Below are 19,015 nucleotides of genomic sequence, written 5' to 3'. Positions count from 1 at the left end.
TTTTACTTTTTTTCATGACCAAGAAACTTTTATGCAAAAGATGCTGATTTCTGTTTGTGAATACATTATAGTTCCAAAGAATTTTAAAGTTTTTGTGGGTCTATGCCTAGCTTTTTTTAGGGGTGACAGGTTTTCACAAAATAGCAGTTTACTTCCACATATTAAACTTCACAACATGTAAGGTGTCTCTTAGGGAAGATTAACCCTTATTATGCTGGACACGACTGATTCTGCCTTTGCGGCAAGTATAGATCTTGATCAGCCTGCACATCTATGATTAAGATCTGCAATGTTCGCTCTTCGGTCAATATCTTTATGGAAGCACCCCTTTTAACTGTCAATGGAACTGATCAAACTAAAAGATGGACAAGTTCGTTACAGCAATTTAGCAGGGTAATGGGGAATAACTATTAAGTTGGACAAAGGTTACACAGATATCAGATGTTTGCTGCAGAATTGTTAGAACTAGAAGGAAATAAAACACACACCTTCTTTTCACTTAAACTTTAATGAACCAATAATATAAATCTTCAAACATTTATATCATTCTAAAAACTATTTACATTTCATGTCTGCAATACTACTGTATAGATGCGTATTACATGTACTGTGGATTGCTATTTCCCATAAAAACATAATTTCAAGCCGTTATCATGGCGTATTGCTTTTAGCTGTCATGAAATCTAATACTGGATTATCTCAAAATAAGGACATTGCAAATTCAAAGTAAATTAAAGTTAGTGTTACAGTAGTAGATTCCTAAAACCTGATATAACAGTTTGTATAATTCCTTATAAAATTAGATATTTAAAATATTAGAAATTTCCATGATCAAATAAAGACAAAAAAGAAATCAGTACATTTTATGACTGGTATACAATGGCACAACTTGACTGACCTGACCTGCTGGATTGCCTTCAAATGAATTCGGTCATTACATTGACATGGTTTTGCTAACAATGCCATTTTTAAATTTACAATTCGCATTTATGCTAAGTACAAAACAAAACTAATAAAGCAAACACTTACAATGAAATATCAAATCATATAATCTATGTGAATACTGAGCACAATTCACATAAATGACACATAAATGTGTTGATGATTACTGTTACTATTTTACCAAAAATACACTTTTAACCTACATTCAATGATATTTATAAAGCAGCTGATATACTAAAATATATAACTTATCATAAAAAATATTAAACAATGCCTAGACGTCTATTTAAAACACTTGTAAAATTCAAAGCTACAGATGTTGTTTCTTGTTGCCACGCCAGACAAATATCATTACTTCTTTTAATCAATATAAACTAAATGTTTCACTTATAGCAAAGTGGCAAAATGTGCTTGCTCTACATTTCCGGCTCAATCGCTGTCACTTTTCGAACTACAGCTGGAAGAGTCATCTTCAATCTCAAAGCTGGCTGCATCGGAGAGGTGCTTGCCCCAATCACGTACACAATATGAATCTCTGTTCTGGAACCTAGCATATGACAAATACCATGCTATGGCCGCGACATGGTAGCACATGCCCACGACCCTAGCCCCCGCTTGGCATTGACAAAAGCATTCAGTTATATCCTTGTCACTGAGTCTGATCCAGAGCATGTACATTCTGCTGTTAGTACGCCTACTTTGCATTTTTACAGCAAGGAGGTTGGGCTCGTCGATGTGAAGTTTGATATCACAGTTGCCGTCCATATGTTCTTGGATGTAGCTAGAGCTCAAGCGTAACTGATACACATCCAAATTTAATTTGCTTAATTCCTTATCATTCAGACGGGGGAAGATATCAAGGTCACACTCGTCCACAGTTTTCCAAACTTTAGTTTTCCTATTGAGACTTTTTTCCTCCACTATATTTTTCAAAACATAGGACTTTGCTCTCTGTTCAAGCATCTGCATGGCCATTTGCTCGTGCTTTTCTGTTTGGGCTGGCGAACAGAGTGGTTTGAAATAGCTACACACGAAATAAAGTATAGTTAAAGACATGTAACTTTATATCCTAGTATTCAGTGTACTGTTAAAATATTTGTAATATGTGAACTAAGTGCATATTAGCCTGCTATTACATTATAATTGCAAATACATTGGCATAATATTTAGACATATAATAAGACAATATATGAATGACTACGAAACGGTAGCACAAAGCTGTACATGCAGCTGTAAATTGTATTGTTTGATTGTTTGTTTTACGACGCATCAGCATAGTACAGTTGTAATTATGCAGTACGATTCTTTATACTGTACCAGGATAGCGAAACTCATAGTCATGCTAAAAACCCTTCTCTAAAGACTGTTACTTTTAAAATCAAAACTATGTAAGAAGACATACATGTTCGACAGTGCGCAGACGATTCGCACATAGTCTCCAATGTACGGGATCTGGCTGTTCTACATTGTATGCTCAAGATACTTGTACCTCTTTATCCTGGCATTTGCCGACTCGACCGCCCATCGTATCTGACAATACAGAAACATAGTTATATGATGTACATACATGTAAGTAGATTAAAATCAAACATGATACAAACAAATATAGGCAATGTTAAAACATGTCAAACATGTAAGTGACAAAAGATGATAACGAGATATAGATTCCCTCTGTACCGTTATGAAGGTAGTTTGCAGAGTACCTTTGTAGTGTAAATACTAACAAGATAATATTATTGATGTTGATCATGTTGTTCACATGCTTTATAATTGATCAACCGTTGTACATATTTATTTTTCATCAACCTTATTTGTACTGATCATGCTACTAGGTTATAAACTAGGTTGTTTTTTTTATATAATGCTGACAGATAAAGTGTCTTATAACTGACCTTTGTTACAAGGCGACTTGAGTTTGCATCTTCAGTGGTCATTTGTTTCTGACCCTTGTTCAGAAACGCCGGCATTTCTGCTTAGATGCCGAGATCTTCCAATAGAGTCAAGGAGTTCCTAAGTCCTCTATCGACAACTATTATATCCCCTTCTTGTAGAAATGTCCGTATATCGTCCATGTTCTGTCGTAGCATGTGATTAAATATAGCTGCGTCATTGTTCTTTCCATCCGCAAGGTACGGTCCAACAATCGTCGTTGTAACCACTACCATGGGCTTGACAAGAGGCTTACCTTTAAGTATAAGTATATAAATTGTTAATTAGATATACAAACATGTTTTAAATCACCACATAGTTTTACAATCACAATTGTAATTAAGTACCCTACAAGACGATCGGGTCATAGCGTAATATCATGTCCTATATTTGTCAATTATGTACATCTCGAGTCATATATAACATAAGATATATGTTATATAAAACTTATATGACAGTTACACATTCATAGAAATGTTTCTGAAATTATAAGAATTGCAGCTACTGGAAATATAAAAATATTCTAAGTGTTGATTATAATATATTGATAGTTCTGACTAATATTCAAACGATGGACAAGTGATTTCTTGCATATGAAGTGCTCTCACTATTCAATGTACGAGTATTGTCGAGGTCTATAACTAATATGCATGTAAATATATATTGGTCAAAACAATGACAGTTAGACCATACTACCATCCCGTTAAAACTCTATTATAACAGGAGCTGCGTCTTGACGACAGTGCGATGGGATGTTACAACAAGAGTTGCGTCTTGATGACTGCGCTATGGCTGTCGTCGAGACGCAGCGCATGTTGTAACATCCTATAAAGCTGTCGTATAGACGCATATCTCGTCGTAACGGAGTTTAACTGAGATGAATGCATTTACACAACAAGTTTGTTCATGAATACATTTTTTTATCTTTATGCACGCTATAGCTTTTCCGTTGAAACTGAAAGTTGTTTGATCTGTCAATGTATATGTAGGTCCCATCAAGAACTAATACATAATGTATCAGCTGACCCTCACTTGTGGCAAACAACTGTTTTGCGAGTGGACGTGTATGTTCGCTGATGATCGATTCTCTCGTTATGCATTCTAAACCTAGGTACAACGAGACGAAACCACGCATATCTGCCTGTCGTACTGTATGAATTGCCCGCCTTGCACTTGACTTATCAATTCCAAAAATAACTGACATGACATCATTGCTCATTCTCGTAAAGTGCTTAACCAGGAACAAACCAACACTGGTTGCTGAGGATCGGTTCGGCGTTTTTTTCACTTCATCTACTAGGTGTCCACATACATCGTCGAATTGTGCACGACACAGCCCAGTCATTGATTGGTAGGTACTATCACTCATGGTATCGAAGTTAAGGGAATTTCTCTGGTTCGGAAGAGCTATACGTAACTTTTGCAGAAAGTCATTAATGGTAGACCGATTCAGAAAAGATGTGACTGCTAAGGTCTGCACATGACCAATACATTCTTGGCGTAAACACCCATCAATCAGGTGTCTATGGCAACATCAGGCGTCTGTTATCATGATGTTGTGTCGCAAGAATGCATTAAAACGGCCATCTTTAGAGAGTGTTACAACTTCTTCCCCGGTCGTTTACACACGAAACATCTTGAATGGGACCTGCCTGTAGATAAAATCTGCAGTAGTACCTGAAAATAAATAAGCAATTGTATGAGTCGTTTTTTCACAGACATTCTATGATATTATATGTAATGTAAATTTAGTTAAGACATTATTTTCGATATTATTTTATAGATTCTATCAGAATCCTTATTCTTTTTTGACTATAAATTGTTTATAATATATTTCGTACACTATAAAGGGAGGTAATTAAATTTTTAATACCTATATAATTTTCATCTTAAGATGGATTTTATAAAAACTGGCACAACTTCAATGACCCATGTAACTTGGGTCTTATGACTTAGTCGTCACTGTTCCGTTAAAGATATGAATTTCAGCTAGTCAACGCTTACTTGCGCGTTATAGCTTGTTTTAAGCTATGATAACGTAACGTTATATCCGTATTATTATTAATGAGAAAGCAATCAACATGGTCGAAATCTGATGTGATCATCTCAGAACATTTATATTTGACAAAGGCGAATAAAGCCGAAATGTTGTATAAAACAGCGTTGTTTATAATTAATGGATATCATCAATCCCTTTGGATTTTGTAATTACTTATCAAATATTGAATTGATATTGTTACGCACAGAGGGTGGACTAAAGATTTTTTGTCGAGATGTTGACTGTAGTGGGACATACTCTCCATCTGAATCATTATTACACGTGCTTGCTGATGCAGATGGCGGGATGTTGCCTTTCTGTACATTTCCACGGAACTTCATCCTACATGCACCACATACTATATCGATTCCGTTGGGTAGATACCAAACTGTTTCTGGAGATATTTCTTGATAGGAATGCTCACAGGGCGTCTATTTCTTGCATTTTCGCGCCTTTTACATACCAAACACTGATACTGTTTTACCATGGCCAATAACCGCGTTAAATGGCTTCAGGGAAGAATAAAAGCTGAAATTATACAAGAAACCGTTTTAAAGTCTGTTATTCGGTACAGCAAAAGGTAGAAGTGCCGGAACCATAAAGTCATAATTTCGTCTTAGACGTTCTGAAACAACAAACCAGCCAGTAACTGTTACACGTTCTGGAATGGCTAAGTAATCAACAAGGCAGTATTAAGTTGACGTTCTGGGTTCTGAAATTAATTCATAGTGCCTATACATTTTTTTATATCGCAGAAGTGATGCTATTTTCTTTTTTTTTTTTTTTATTGTTGTCATTTTCTCCATCTGTAATTTATTAATCCATGAAGTACCCCAAAAAATTCGAGAAACAACGAACGAAGCTAATCCGCCCAAGAAATTAGTGCATGTATCTTCCCAGTGTTTTGTCACACTTTATTTGATCTATCTGCCTGGAAAATTACTGCAAGTTAAGTGTGTTTTATTTCTGAACGAGATCTTTATTGTTTTTGGAGTTATTCTCAAGTCCTGGAAAACAAAAACCGCCCGCCACATAAAAAGACGGCTAATTATAATATATGGTTCCCTGCCACATTGATATTGTAAGCATACTTGCGAGTATCATTTGTCCTAGTTATCACATTTAAATATTGGAAGCACAGTGCGGTGTGGCCGATAAGTACAAGTGTTGAGAAAATTTGGGTACATCCAGCTAGTGTAGACTTAGTCATTTATCTAGCTAGCTGTGGTCAGTAATTCATGCACTTAGAAATTCATGAATATACACAGATGTAAGTTTTTTTTGTTTTGTAATGCATTATTTTCCTTTAGAATATGAAGGAAGCTTCCTTTGATAATGGTCGATGGCGAACGATTGTAGGTGGTCTAACAGTACATCAGCGTCTATTCTTTTAATTCATGTTTTTCTCTATAACTCGTATAAACCATCATGAACATGTATTCTCTTTTTAAATTTCTATCAAATACTTTTCATTCACTAATGTTTCTTTTTACATACACTGATTAGGTCAGTTCAGGATAGCCTTGATTTTCAGTTTTTGGCATATGAAAAATAACATTACAAGCAAACATTCAACAATAATGTCAGAATGTCTATCTGCATGCAAATACAAGAATGATTTGAAAATTTTATACAATAATTCAAGTCTTAACACAAAATTTATTAACCTATCCTTCTTTACCCTAAAATCCGCTATACCCTAAATCACTGTACATGATGTATAAACTTAAACGTATTAGTCCAAATAATAGGACTTTTGGGGACAATGTGATAAACTGTCGCTGTCTCCCCAAGATCTCCAATTGAAATCCGTTGGGAACGTTTTCTGGTACATGCACATTGTTTGTAATGATTACATCTCTAATAATGAATTTATGTTGACATTAAGGTAGTTCTGCACGTTTGCTAAACCGGAAGTGATGTGGTAACGTCATTTATACGGAAAACGTAGAATAAAGCCTGGTCGGCATATGGAAATTATAACAGTTTACTGAATAAATGGCAGCCTGTGAGTAAATTTAGTACAATGGCACTTTTGTTATCTGTTTAAAGATAAAAAATATAAATGTATGACACGTTAAGTTTTTCTAAATAATGACATAAAATTGGTGTGAAATTTGCAGTTCTTTTCCTTCATGGTTAAATGTCTAATAAATAAGCACACAGACCTTTACATTTTATTTCACCACATTATAGGATATATGCTTAGTCATGAAAATCTACATTGTAGCACGTGATTGTAGAAGAGTTTCTATTCGCGAACATGTTACGAAAGTTATGTTGTTTTTTATAGACTCTCATTATGGACAATTGCTTGAGGTCCAATTTTTTCAAATAAATCTAGTAGAAAAATCAAGCACAACAGCCTTTTTTATAAGTAGAATTTTGTAATTTTAAAATTTACATTGTAGAAAAAAAATTGATTCAAACGTGCAGAACTACTTTATAGCATAAACTTGCCTCACTGGCATTTTATGAATGTATATTTAAGAAGTCATAAGTTCCCAAACGTGGTCTATCGTAGAATAACCCGTGTTTTGGGGTCTTATGTGTAAGAAAATATCACGAAGGCTTTGTTTTTGTTGTTAATTAATAAGGGTGTAACAATATATGAAATTTTCTGTATCCTGTTGCAGTAGTATGTGATTCTAGTATTGTTTCATGATACAGAAACAATACAGTGGGAAGCAGAAACGTTGAACGGAAACTTTCATACAATCAGTGTTAAATATAGTAAACCAACACTTGCATCATTTATAATAATTTCTTCAGCTGAAAAGCACAATTCAAGGACTTTCCAAGTGTAGGAACTCATCATTGATTTTCTTTACTTTTGTCACTTATTGTACTTATTTTTATCGTGATATGTACTGTACCGTTGCATGTGTGTCACGATATGTATTTTATCATGAGACTGACATCGTTACACCCATAATACTTTTTTTACAGTTAAACAGCCTATTATGCCCCCCTTTGAAGTAGGAGGGGTATATTGTTTTCCAGGTGTCAGTCTGTCTGTCGGTCGGTATGTAGACCCATCCGTGTCTGGTTGATGACTCAAGTACGTTCAGGCCTAGGATCATGAAACTTGATAGGGATTCATGTAATAACAAGCAGATGACCCCTTTGATTTTGAGATCAGTAGGTCAATGTCAAGGTCACAGTGACCCAAAACAGTTTATGGATGATAACTCAAGAACGCTTAAGCCTAGTATCATGAAAGTTGACAGGAAGGTTGGTGAATTACGAGCAGATAACCTCTATTGATTTTGAGATCAATAGGTTAAAGGTCAAGGTCACAGTGAAAAGGATCAGTTTATCGGTTTCCGGATAATAACTCAAGAATGTTCTGGCATATAAAAGTTGACAGGGAGGTCGGTCATGAGCAGCAGATGACTTCTGTTGATTTTAAGGTCAGTAAGACAAAGGTCAAGGTCACAGTGTACCAGAACAGTTGAAACTGTTTCTGAATGATAACCCGAGAATGCTTTGGCCTAGGATCATGAAAATTGATAGGAAGGTTGATCATGATCAGTAGATGACCCATATTGATGCATAGGCCATTAGGTCAATTGTCTAGATCACAGTCACCAGGAACCCTTGAACGGTTTCTGGACAATAACTTAAGACCACTTCGGCCCAGGATGATAAACTTGATAAACCGGTTGATCATGATCAGCAGATGACCCCTGTTGATGTTGAGGTCAGTAGGTCAAAGGTCAAGCTTACAGTAAACCAGAACAGTTAAATGGTTTCATGATGATAATAAAAGAACGCTTAGGCCTAGGATCATGAAACTTTATTGGGAGGTTGATCATAGTTTTAAGGCAAATTTGTCAAAGGTCAAGGTAACATATACCCAGAACATTAAGCGTTTTGTATATAATGACCAAATAATTTATTTCCTTGTGCAATAACTGACTGCATCAATGGGGGCATTTTGTGTTATATTTGCTCTTGTCGCCGTAGTAGCTTTTGTATGGGTTCGGTAGAGCTTTGGGTTGTATTTTGGACCCTGTGGTTGGTAATAAGGATGTAACAGATACGATCCTGTATGATATGATCCTGTAATTATATATAAGCATTCGTACACACAAATCTAATCAATAATGAACAAAATACATACAATTACATCAGTCGACCAATACAATTCAAAGAAACACATTTAAAGGTAAATAAAACACATGTTTACCTGTAGTTATATAAATATACAATCACAAATAATGGGTTTCATTTGATTCGGCACAAAATGGCATTGTTTACGTTTTGAATGATAGCAGAGAAAGCGGAGAGTGGTGTGATTGGTTATTGACCAGTGCAAAATTTAATCGAACAAAATGGGATATGTGACGGAGTGACTATATAAAGCTCTAAATACGACTACATATTTTACTAATTAAACTATTTAGAATACACTATTCCTGCAAAAAACGGTTTTTTTAGAATACGGAGACTTACAGTTAACATATTGAAATATACATTTCACAAAAAGACCTATTAAACATACAGATGCTAACAGGGACCAAAATGTACAAATCCATCCTAAGACACATTCCCCCGGCTGGAAATGTCGTCCCGACATTTCAAGTACATAATTCCAGAATATTATACCCTGACGCAAAACTAATTATTAAGCCTGAATACACTAGTGGTTAATTCTGTTACATATCATTTATATCATTTATTCTTCACTTTTAGATACTGGAAGTAGTTGTAGCTTAATTGCGGAGTCGTTTTACAAGAACCATCTTACAGACATAGAATTACAACATCTTAAAGAAATACTTCACATTGAATGCGCTGATGGATCAAAATTACCATATTTAGGATATATACAGGCTGATATCAACAAACCCAATATACTTCCAAAATCTCAGGATCACACATGTTTATTTCTAGTTGTACCAGGCACCAACTACTCTTCAATAACTCTAGTCATTTTAGGAACAAACATTTTAGAAATATTGGTTGAGGAATGCAGGAACAACTTTGGAGAACAGTTTCTACAGAGAAGTAATCTGCATGTACCATGGTATTTTTGTTTCAGGACTATAGTACTCAGAAAGAAGAAACTACAACAAAACAATAATAGGATTGCTATAGTACATAAAGTTTTGGTCAAACCGAATGAAAGCATCACCATTGATGTATACACAGATAAGGAAATAGACCATCCTGTAACAAATGCTATTCTTCAGGAGACAGAATATGCTACTCTACCTGGATATATTGATGTGAAACCAGAATTTGTCAGATACGAATATGGAAACAACAGGGTCATGAAAGTAACTCTGTCTAACATTACCACCAATACAGCAACAATATCACCAAAGAAATTCATATGTGAACTGCAACCTGTATGTGTGACAGATAAAGTTTTACACAAGTTAGAGGAAGAAGAACTGGATAGGGAAAGGACAAGGATCGTAACAGAACTGAACTTGGATGAAAGTAACTCGTCGAATGATGAACAAAAGACCAGACTTAGACAACTTTTGATGAAACACAGGGATACATTTTCTACATCAGATATGGACAAAGGACAGTGTAACAGAATAAAGCATAGAATAGATTTGATAGATTCTACACCCTTCAAACAACGACATAGAAGGTTTCCATCCGCAATGATCGGAGAAGTTCGGCAACACCTGGAACAACGTTTGGCTTGTGGCATCATCAGGCCATCAAAGTCACCATTTGCATCAAACATAGTGCTGGTAAGGAAGAAATCAGGAAAACTTCGCCTGTGCATAATAGGACGTTGAATGAAAAGACGGTTCGTGATTCATAAGCACTACCTAGAATAGAGGAAGTATTCGACTGTCTACATGGGGCAAAATATTTTTCAACCATAGACATGAAGTCTGGCTACCATCAGATTGAGGTTGAAGAGGAACACAAAGAAAAGACTAGTTTTACTGTGGGACCAGTAGGTTTGTGGGAATTTAACAAGATGCCCTTCGGTTTAACGAACTCCCCTGCAACATACCAAAGACTCATGGAGGAATGTATTGGAGATCTCAACATGAAAATCTGCGTGATTTATATGAATGACCTTATCATTTACAGCGACACTTTCGATCAACACTTGGAAAATTTGGATCTGATTCTCACACGATTAAAAGCCTGCAACCTTAAATTACCTCTGAGAAGTGCCAGTTCTTTAAACAATGAGTAACGTTTCTGGGACATGTCGTCACAAGCGAAGAAATTGAAACAGATCCTGACAAAATCGACAAAGTACAAAACTGGCCAACACTGAAGAATCCTGATGAGCTTCATTCGTTTCTATCGTTTGTGAGTTATTATAGACGGTTTATTGAAGGATTCAGCAAGATAACAAGACCTCTGGCAGAACTATTACCTCACCTAACATCTAAGAAAGGAGCAAAGAAAAAGACAGTGAAACCATGGAACTGGACAAATAGAGAACAGAAGATTTTTGAAGAATTGAAGATAACATTGTCATCTCCACCGATACCGGCGTACCCCGACATTACAAAACATTTCGAGTTGCATATAGAGGCGTCAACATCAGGACTTGGAGCAGTTCTCTACCAGCAGCAAGGAGACCACAAAAAAAGTCATCGCTAACGCCTCAAGATCCCTTTCAGAATCAGAAATGAACTATTCAGCGTACAAACTGGATTTTTTGGCCTTGAAGTGGGCAGTAACGGAGAAATTTAGCGATTATCTGACAAGCAACCATTTTACCATCTTCACTGACAACATCCCGCTTACATACATACTAACATCTGCGAAACATACGCAACAGGCTAACATACATCCTAACATCTGCGAAACAGACGCAACAGGCTAAAGATGGGCATCAGCTCTCGGAGAGTATGACTTTGAGATACTTTACCGTCCAGGAATAAACAACACAGATGCAGATGCAATGAGTAGATATCCTCACGAGAAGGTCTTACATGACAATGAAGAGATGATGACAATAGACAATAGTATTGTGGAGGCAATATGTGGTGCAATAACAGTTCCCTACATTGAAACTCTACAGAGCATGAACATTAACATAATAGATGTTACTGAAGACCCTGGTCAACCGAGGGTTAATTTTGAGATGCGAGTAATAAGACGGAAGCAAAGTATTACAACAAGAAAGACCAGATCATGAAGTAGAATTTTGCCCGGCTGAAAATCAAACGAGGCTTATTGTTCAGAGAAATTAAAGAACATAACACCAAGAAGGAACAGTTGTGTATTCCTGAATTCTACAAAGAAGAAATACTTCCCGGTTTACAGACATAGACATGTTCATTTCCAGTTGCGACCGATGCTTAAGGCGAAAAAGCAAAACCAATTCTAGAGCTCCACTGGTCAATGTACACACTACCTATCCATTAGAGTTAGTTTGTTTGGACTATTTGACATCGGAACAGTCAAAAGGAGGCTTTGGCAATATCTTAGTCATTACAGATCACTTTACCAAATTCGCTGTAGCCATACCAACCAGAAACCAAACAGCCAAAACTACAGCTGAAGCATTTTACAACAATTTTATCATCAACTATGGAATCCCTACAAGACTACATTCTGACAAAGGAGCAAATTTTGAATCTGAACTCATCAAAGAACTTTGTGATTTGACTAACATGAAAAAATCACACACTAGTTTATCACTCTCAAGGAAATTTAGGCCCTGGAAGGTTTAATAGAACACTTCTGGAAATGTTAGGGACACTGGAAAATTCACAGAAAAGCAATTGGAAGAAACACATCAATTCACTAGTCTATGCTTATAACTTTACGCCTCATGAGACGACAAGAGTATCACCGTATGAGCTCATGTTTGGTAGGAAGCCAAGGTTACCAATAGACTCCATGTTCGAAAAGGCCAAAGATGACACCAATATCAACAAAACAGCTCAAGAATATATAGAAGACTTAAAAGAAAGAATGAACAAAACCAGACAGATAGTTGAAAAACATATGGACAGAGCCAAAGAAAAACAGAAAAAGTACTATGACATGAAAGTACGTGGAGCCAACACAGAAGTGGGATATACAGTATTGGTCAAGATCTTATCACATGGTGAAGGAAACATAAATGGTGAACATTGAAGAGGCTGAACAGTGAAGAACGCACACAGAACAGACATTTCCCGTTAATACAGGGTCAGACCAAAATTAGGACGTGAAAAGACGCTACACAGAAACAATTTATTCCCGGTTAACTACCAGGAAGAAACAACTGAAGAAATAGATGAGGTTAAAGATGAAGAAAAGAAGTCTGCAAAGCAGAGTGATAAAGGAGATGCATTCGGACAGAAAGAAACAAGTGACGTCGCAGATACATACCTAGATGATTCAGATGATGACTACGTATTTGTACCTCAGACAAATTTAGATGGGGACGCCCATCAGTCAAACTTGGATCATGCTGAGGGAGAAGCAGAGGAAGAAACTGTTAAAGAAACAATAGTAATTGCAGATGATAGTGATTTAACTGATTCTAAGGCCACATAATCAAGAGTTGATTACAAAGAAATAGAGACAGAGGAAGATACTGGAACACAGGAAGAAGTTGAGATATTGATAGAGGATGAGCGCAGAGGACCAGATAGGAGTGCAGCATATACAGAAACAGAAACCACCATTACAGAAGATGAGAGTTTATCAGTAGATGATACTGCTGTAAAGAAAAAGGAAGATGAAGTAAAAGATCAAAGGACTGAAGAGGTGAAAATGAAGAAAATAAATCCAAGACAGTTACCACAACAACCACTTAGAAGGTCTGATAGATTAAGGAGATTACCTGAAAAACTCAAAAAATACCAAATAGTGTCATAAACAACAGGCCATATGATCACAGATTGCAAGCATTGGAAACAGTTATTGCATCTGGTGTATTAAGCAATATAGATATGGACACAGCAATAAAGGTTGTTAATGCAATCATGAAATGAATTTCAGGTGCAGATTTTAACATGTATTTTTTTACGAATCTTGTATTGTATTATCATGCCCTGATATATTTTAACCATATTTTAATGCGAGGACGCATTTCTTTTCAGAGGAGGGAAGAAAAAGAAGTTCCGCATATCATGTTCACCAAATATGCACACAACAATTTTTTTCCAATATCATACTAAATTAAAACAGTTTTATTGTATATTTATTCTTGTCAGCTTAGTATGATTAATACTCGACAACTTAATGAGTTGTACTTGGCAACTTAGTATGATTTATACTTTTGCATTGTTTATACTTGACAATTTAGTATAAGTTATACTTGACAATTTGGTGTTATGTTTACTTGGCACTTTGTATTGTTCATACCTAACACTTTAGTATGATTTATACTGGATTCTTCAGTATGGTTTTTAATAAGTACTTACTGCTAGAATACTGTAATAAGTAATCGCTAGAGCAACAATAGAAAAGTTTTATGTTTTAAGTAGACTTAATTAGACTTAATATATGAGGAAGACTTAGAGATAAGTATTGTATTGCTGTATAGTAAGACATCTCTAGTAAATGTAGATGTAAAGTTGTTTTATCAATTTTAAACTTGTATTATATTGTTTGACGTGACAATGACGGGACGTCATTTCCCCAAAGCCGGGAAGTATGTAACAAGGTGAATCATTCTGGGTCTTAAGTTATTCAGAAGTTGCTTCCCTTTGACCAATTCTTAGTAGCAACCAGTCAAGCAGCATTGCAATAAGTTCCCGCTGTTTTATGAATTTTAGTCACATGACCCCGCTTTTTCTTCAGTTCTCCGACATGTTTTCAAGTGGACAGGTGGAACTGTTAAATCATTATCTATTTTGTGTTCATGGAGGAGTTTAGGATTCTTTTGAGGATAGGAAATGTTTTGTGTTGCCTTGCAATTTATTTCTTAGACAAGTTGCAAATGAGCTGTGTTAAATTGCATTGTGTTTTAATAATTAATTCATGTACATGCATTGTTGAATTCTAAGATGGCGGCATATTATTAGCTTGTTGCAGTAATTCTAAGACATCACTGTTTCCATTCTACTGTACACCTTGTTTTGCAGCCTTATAGTAACAGTGTAAATAACCAGCTCACTGAGAAAGTACATTTTCGGTGTGTGTGTGTCTGTGAGTTCAGCAAAGAGCCCAATCCACAACTGGTATGTATTTTTAGATGTAAACTATGTGATATTGTTATATTTTTTTATGGGTTCTACTTATTTTATGTCAATTATATAACCATTGAGCCGGCCACTAGACAGAAAATACCAGCACATATTTGTGCTACATTGCTTGATTATTATTATTTATATTGAAGTTGTAATGTATAATGATGATTGTATAATTATCATGATGAATGTATAATTATGACTATTGTATAGTTTAAGTGTATACTTGTATGTTAATGATCTCTTTGCAAAAGTATTGAGTGTATTTGTAGTTATTTTCAGCGCTTGAGATCTGAGAGACCAGGGGGATCAGTGAGATCCAGGAGATTACAGTACATTCAGTTGGTTCATAAGTGAGAAACTGTGTGAGATTATGTACATGATCAGACTGATTTTGATAGAACTTTACCACAAGTGTTACTTTCTAAATATACACGCACTGAAATCAATTAATTATGAACATTAAACCGGATAGTCGAACCCACCTTGTCTTATCTTTTTTCCTTTAAAACTATATCGCAAAAGGGCATAAAGAAGGCCAGATAACATTTCTTTTTAGATAAACTTCCTTTACCATTACGTTGTACAAACCCACTTAAATCCTTTATACCCAGGTGAGCGTTTCAGCAGGGCACTAGACAACTTTAGGGGACAGGTACCCATACCCTCAGGAAGGGGATGTTACTACTTTTCACCATATTAATTAAAAAATAATTTATAGCATAACGGTGCTTTAACACTATTCATACAAAATGGGCAGTTATAAGCAGGGCTTAATAATTTCACGAGGGTGCAGTCTGAGTTAATTATTTTGAACGACGTATAACCACCAAAGTGTATAAGTATAAATAGTTCTAAAACAATGTTTTGATATAAATTATTTCTATTCTAATATGAATTTTATTGTATAAAAAGATCAAATATGGCAGAAATGTTTCTTCGCGCATGCATGGTGCCAACTGTTAGGTCGTAATGCTAATGTGATTATGCACGCCAGGACCGGAAATGGTAATACGACTTGTTCAGTTTGGGCGCAAAAGATGGTAAATTATTCTGCAAAGCGAACAACCAACATAATATATGTGCAAATTAATCAAGGCAGTTGTTCAATGAGATATTTCGTTTAAAACATGCGTTTAACTTCAGTAAAACATATGATCAAATTTGAAAGTGCTATTTCTATATGTATACATGGTGCTACATTTCTGAGTTTAGCAGGGCTTTCCATCAGGAAGTTGGGAAGAGGCCTTGGGCTTTCAAATTGGGAAACTAATGTACGGTAACTGTCCATTTCAGGGAAAAATAATAAACCAGTAGTAAACACCAAAAGACTAACTAAATTTATCTTCCCTGAAACACGAACTAAGCTGAAGGCAATGAAACATAACTGACTAGACTGGTAATGCGTCACACGTGGTTCTGTGCAATTTTAGGATACAGTGCAACAAAAAATCAATACCAGACAAACGATTCCTTTAGAAATACTAAAATATAAACAAAATATAGTTATTACTAGTACAGACTCCAGTAACACTATGTAGCTGAATATCTAGATGTTTTATAACTGAAATACTGTTAAAAGAAATGTTTGCAAAGCAATGTTTTTGACCTCAGATCTGACATGAAACTGTAATCACAGACAATGCGATTCTGCTCTATAGCCTTCAAATTTTCTTGATTTTAATAGTATTCTTTCAAAATTACTTTGAACACTATATGTACGTTTTTGGAGGAGGTAACACTAAAATAGCTGATTTTTATTCCATACCAGATTCCTGCTCTTAGTTATGCAAGAGTTTAACTGTTCTCTATGATAACATTTTAATACCTGAAAAGTTGTTTTCAAAGTGTTGCACTTTGTCTTGTGTGCACTTCCTACAAATCTTGCTTCTGGATCTATTAGTCCGCAGTAGACTTCAATTTCTATGGTCCGGTAATTTTGAAGTACAATGTGTATATGAGATAATATAATATGTAAGAGCATGTTTAAACATTTTGAAGCAGCTAAATGATGATATACATTTAAAAGGAAAAGGAATGTTGTTTCAGCTAGGATTTTTGTAATCATTTAAAGAAGTGAAAGAATTTTCAAAATCGACCTAAAAATTGTGGAAGTTATGAGCATTTAAATATTATAACAAAATGGCAGCCAGTTCTTTCCATGGCAACAAAAACATGGCAGATTTATTTAATTTCTAAACACATACTTGTATTCTATTTACTTATTTCTGTAAAAAAAAATCTCTACTATTTCCAGCTATAATAATAGTAAATACCATGCTTTACATGTTACACTCAAGAAACATATGAAATTAATCTATTTAAAAGGTTTTTTGCTAAACAAAGAATTCAGCAGTGTGAAAATGTCGTCATAAACATACAAATGGCTGCCTTCATGATCGGTAATTTTCCTAAATTTCAAATTGTCACATCTTTTTTCAATATTTGTACGATTTTTAAAATTCTTTCAGCATTATGAAAGCATTGAGGATGGCTTTCATATAAAATTAACGCCTTGTCTGGCTTTCCTTGTCCTTTAATGAATTATTGTTTCAGGGAAGAGTTTCAGTAGTCTGAATGGATTATATTTGTAGTATTTAAAAGATTTATTGTAAATCTGCAAATTTGTTGGTATCCCAAGCGATGGTTTATTTACAAGTATTTACACCAGTTTGTATAGGAAAACAATCTAAATATCTTCTTGTCTAAAACCACAAGCCTTTGACATTTCGTATCTAACACTGGCTTGTAGAACTTTACCAAAGTTGTTTAAATTATGCCCCTTGGGTAAGGAAGCCCTGCAACGGGGTCTCAAGTTTTACATAGGCTTATATAGGAAAGAAACTTTAAAATTGTTTTTGCCTGAAGGAGCAATGCATAAGCCTTTGATTTTGGTATGTTGCCTTTCCTAGTGTTTCTCTACCAAAATTGTTTAAGTTATGTCACTGGAATGAAAAGAGGTCCCACCCTTGGGGTAACAAGTTTAACCTAGTTTTGTAAAGAAAAAAGATAAAGGTCTCCTTATCTGCAAGTTCAAGGCCTAGACCTTTGATATTTGTTATGTAACATTGTTTAGTGGATATCTAAACAGATTGTTCTAATTATGACTATGCGACAAAAAGAGGCCTCGCCAAAATAATAAATATGATTCCTAAAAACAAAATAAATCGCTCAAGTTGCACAATGCTCATAAACATTCACGGTTACCTTCAAAAACTGAAACAGTACCGAGTTCTAAAAGGGGTGTAAGCATGGGGAAAAGCGAGTACAATCATTGTTGGGGGCAGTGCATTTTGCGTTGGTAACTGATACAGCAAAATATTCTATGGTTTATATTGCATCTTTTATGCTACAAGGAAAGGTTTTTTGAAAGAAGCAAGACGCAGATACCAGAAGACAGTCTGCGCAGAAACACATCCCTGGAAAGCATTTCAAAAAATAAAAATCTGGTATTAACACCAAGTGTGTTTTTTTGTGTTGTTGTTTGTTTTTTGTTGTTGTTTTTTGTTTGTTTGCACACGATTTTTCTCGTGCTAATGCATGGGTGTATCCAGAGAAAAAAGTAGACTCTATGCAAGAATATACATGTATATTTTATAATCCTTTCATTATTTTTATACATATGTGTCTTTACTGAAGTATATTTTGCAAGGAAATCTCTATTATTTGTAATGTATATTGTTTTCCATTCAAGTGTAGTTTCATACCAGTAAAAATAAAAATAATATCTTCACTGTTTAAAAAAGGAAAAATATCAATTTTATTTCACTGATAATTTTTCAGTGTTTCACCAAACAGCCTAAATAAAAAGTAAAAAGTAAATTTCTTGCATTTCAGACGGGGATTTCCGGTACTTTTATCGGTGCTGAAAAAATCCATCTTACACCCCGGGATTTAAGCTGACTCGTACTGTAAATGACCTATTATGAATTACATATATGTATAAGATTAATGAAGTAATTTACATTGTATATTTTAT

At 35.1% G+C, this 19,015-nt stretch overlaps 1 long non-coding RNA gene across 1 annotated transcript; it reads right to left on the bottom strand.

Moving 5' to 3' along the window:
* Positions 1–579: 579 nt before the first annotated feature.
* On the bottom strand, positions 580–8,354 carry LOC123565700 (uncharacterized). The gene is made up of 3 exons (XR_006689204.2): positions 2,835–8,354; positions 2,345–2,472; positions 580–1,966 (listed from the first exon to the last, which is right to left on the bottom strand). It is a non-coding gene; the product is annotated as an uncharacterized LOC123565700 (long non-coding RNA).
* Between the last annotated feature and the right edge of the window lie 10,661 nt (positions 8,355–19,015).

Source organism: Mercenaria mercenaria, chromosome 8, assembly GCF_021730395.1.
Source record: "Mercenaria mercenaria strain notata chromosome 8, MADL_Memer_1, whole genome shotgun sequence".
In the NCBI taxonomy this organism is placed as follows: Eukaryota; Metazoa; Mollusca; class Bivalvia; order Venerida; family Veneridae; genus Mercenaria; species Mercenaria mercenaria.
The sequence above is the reverse complement of the archived record's forward strand: the minus strand, read 5'-3'. Positions and strand labels throughout refer to the sequence as shown.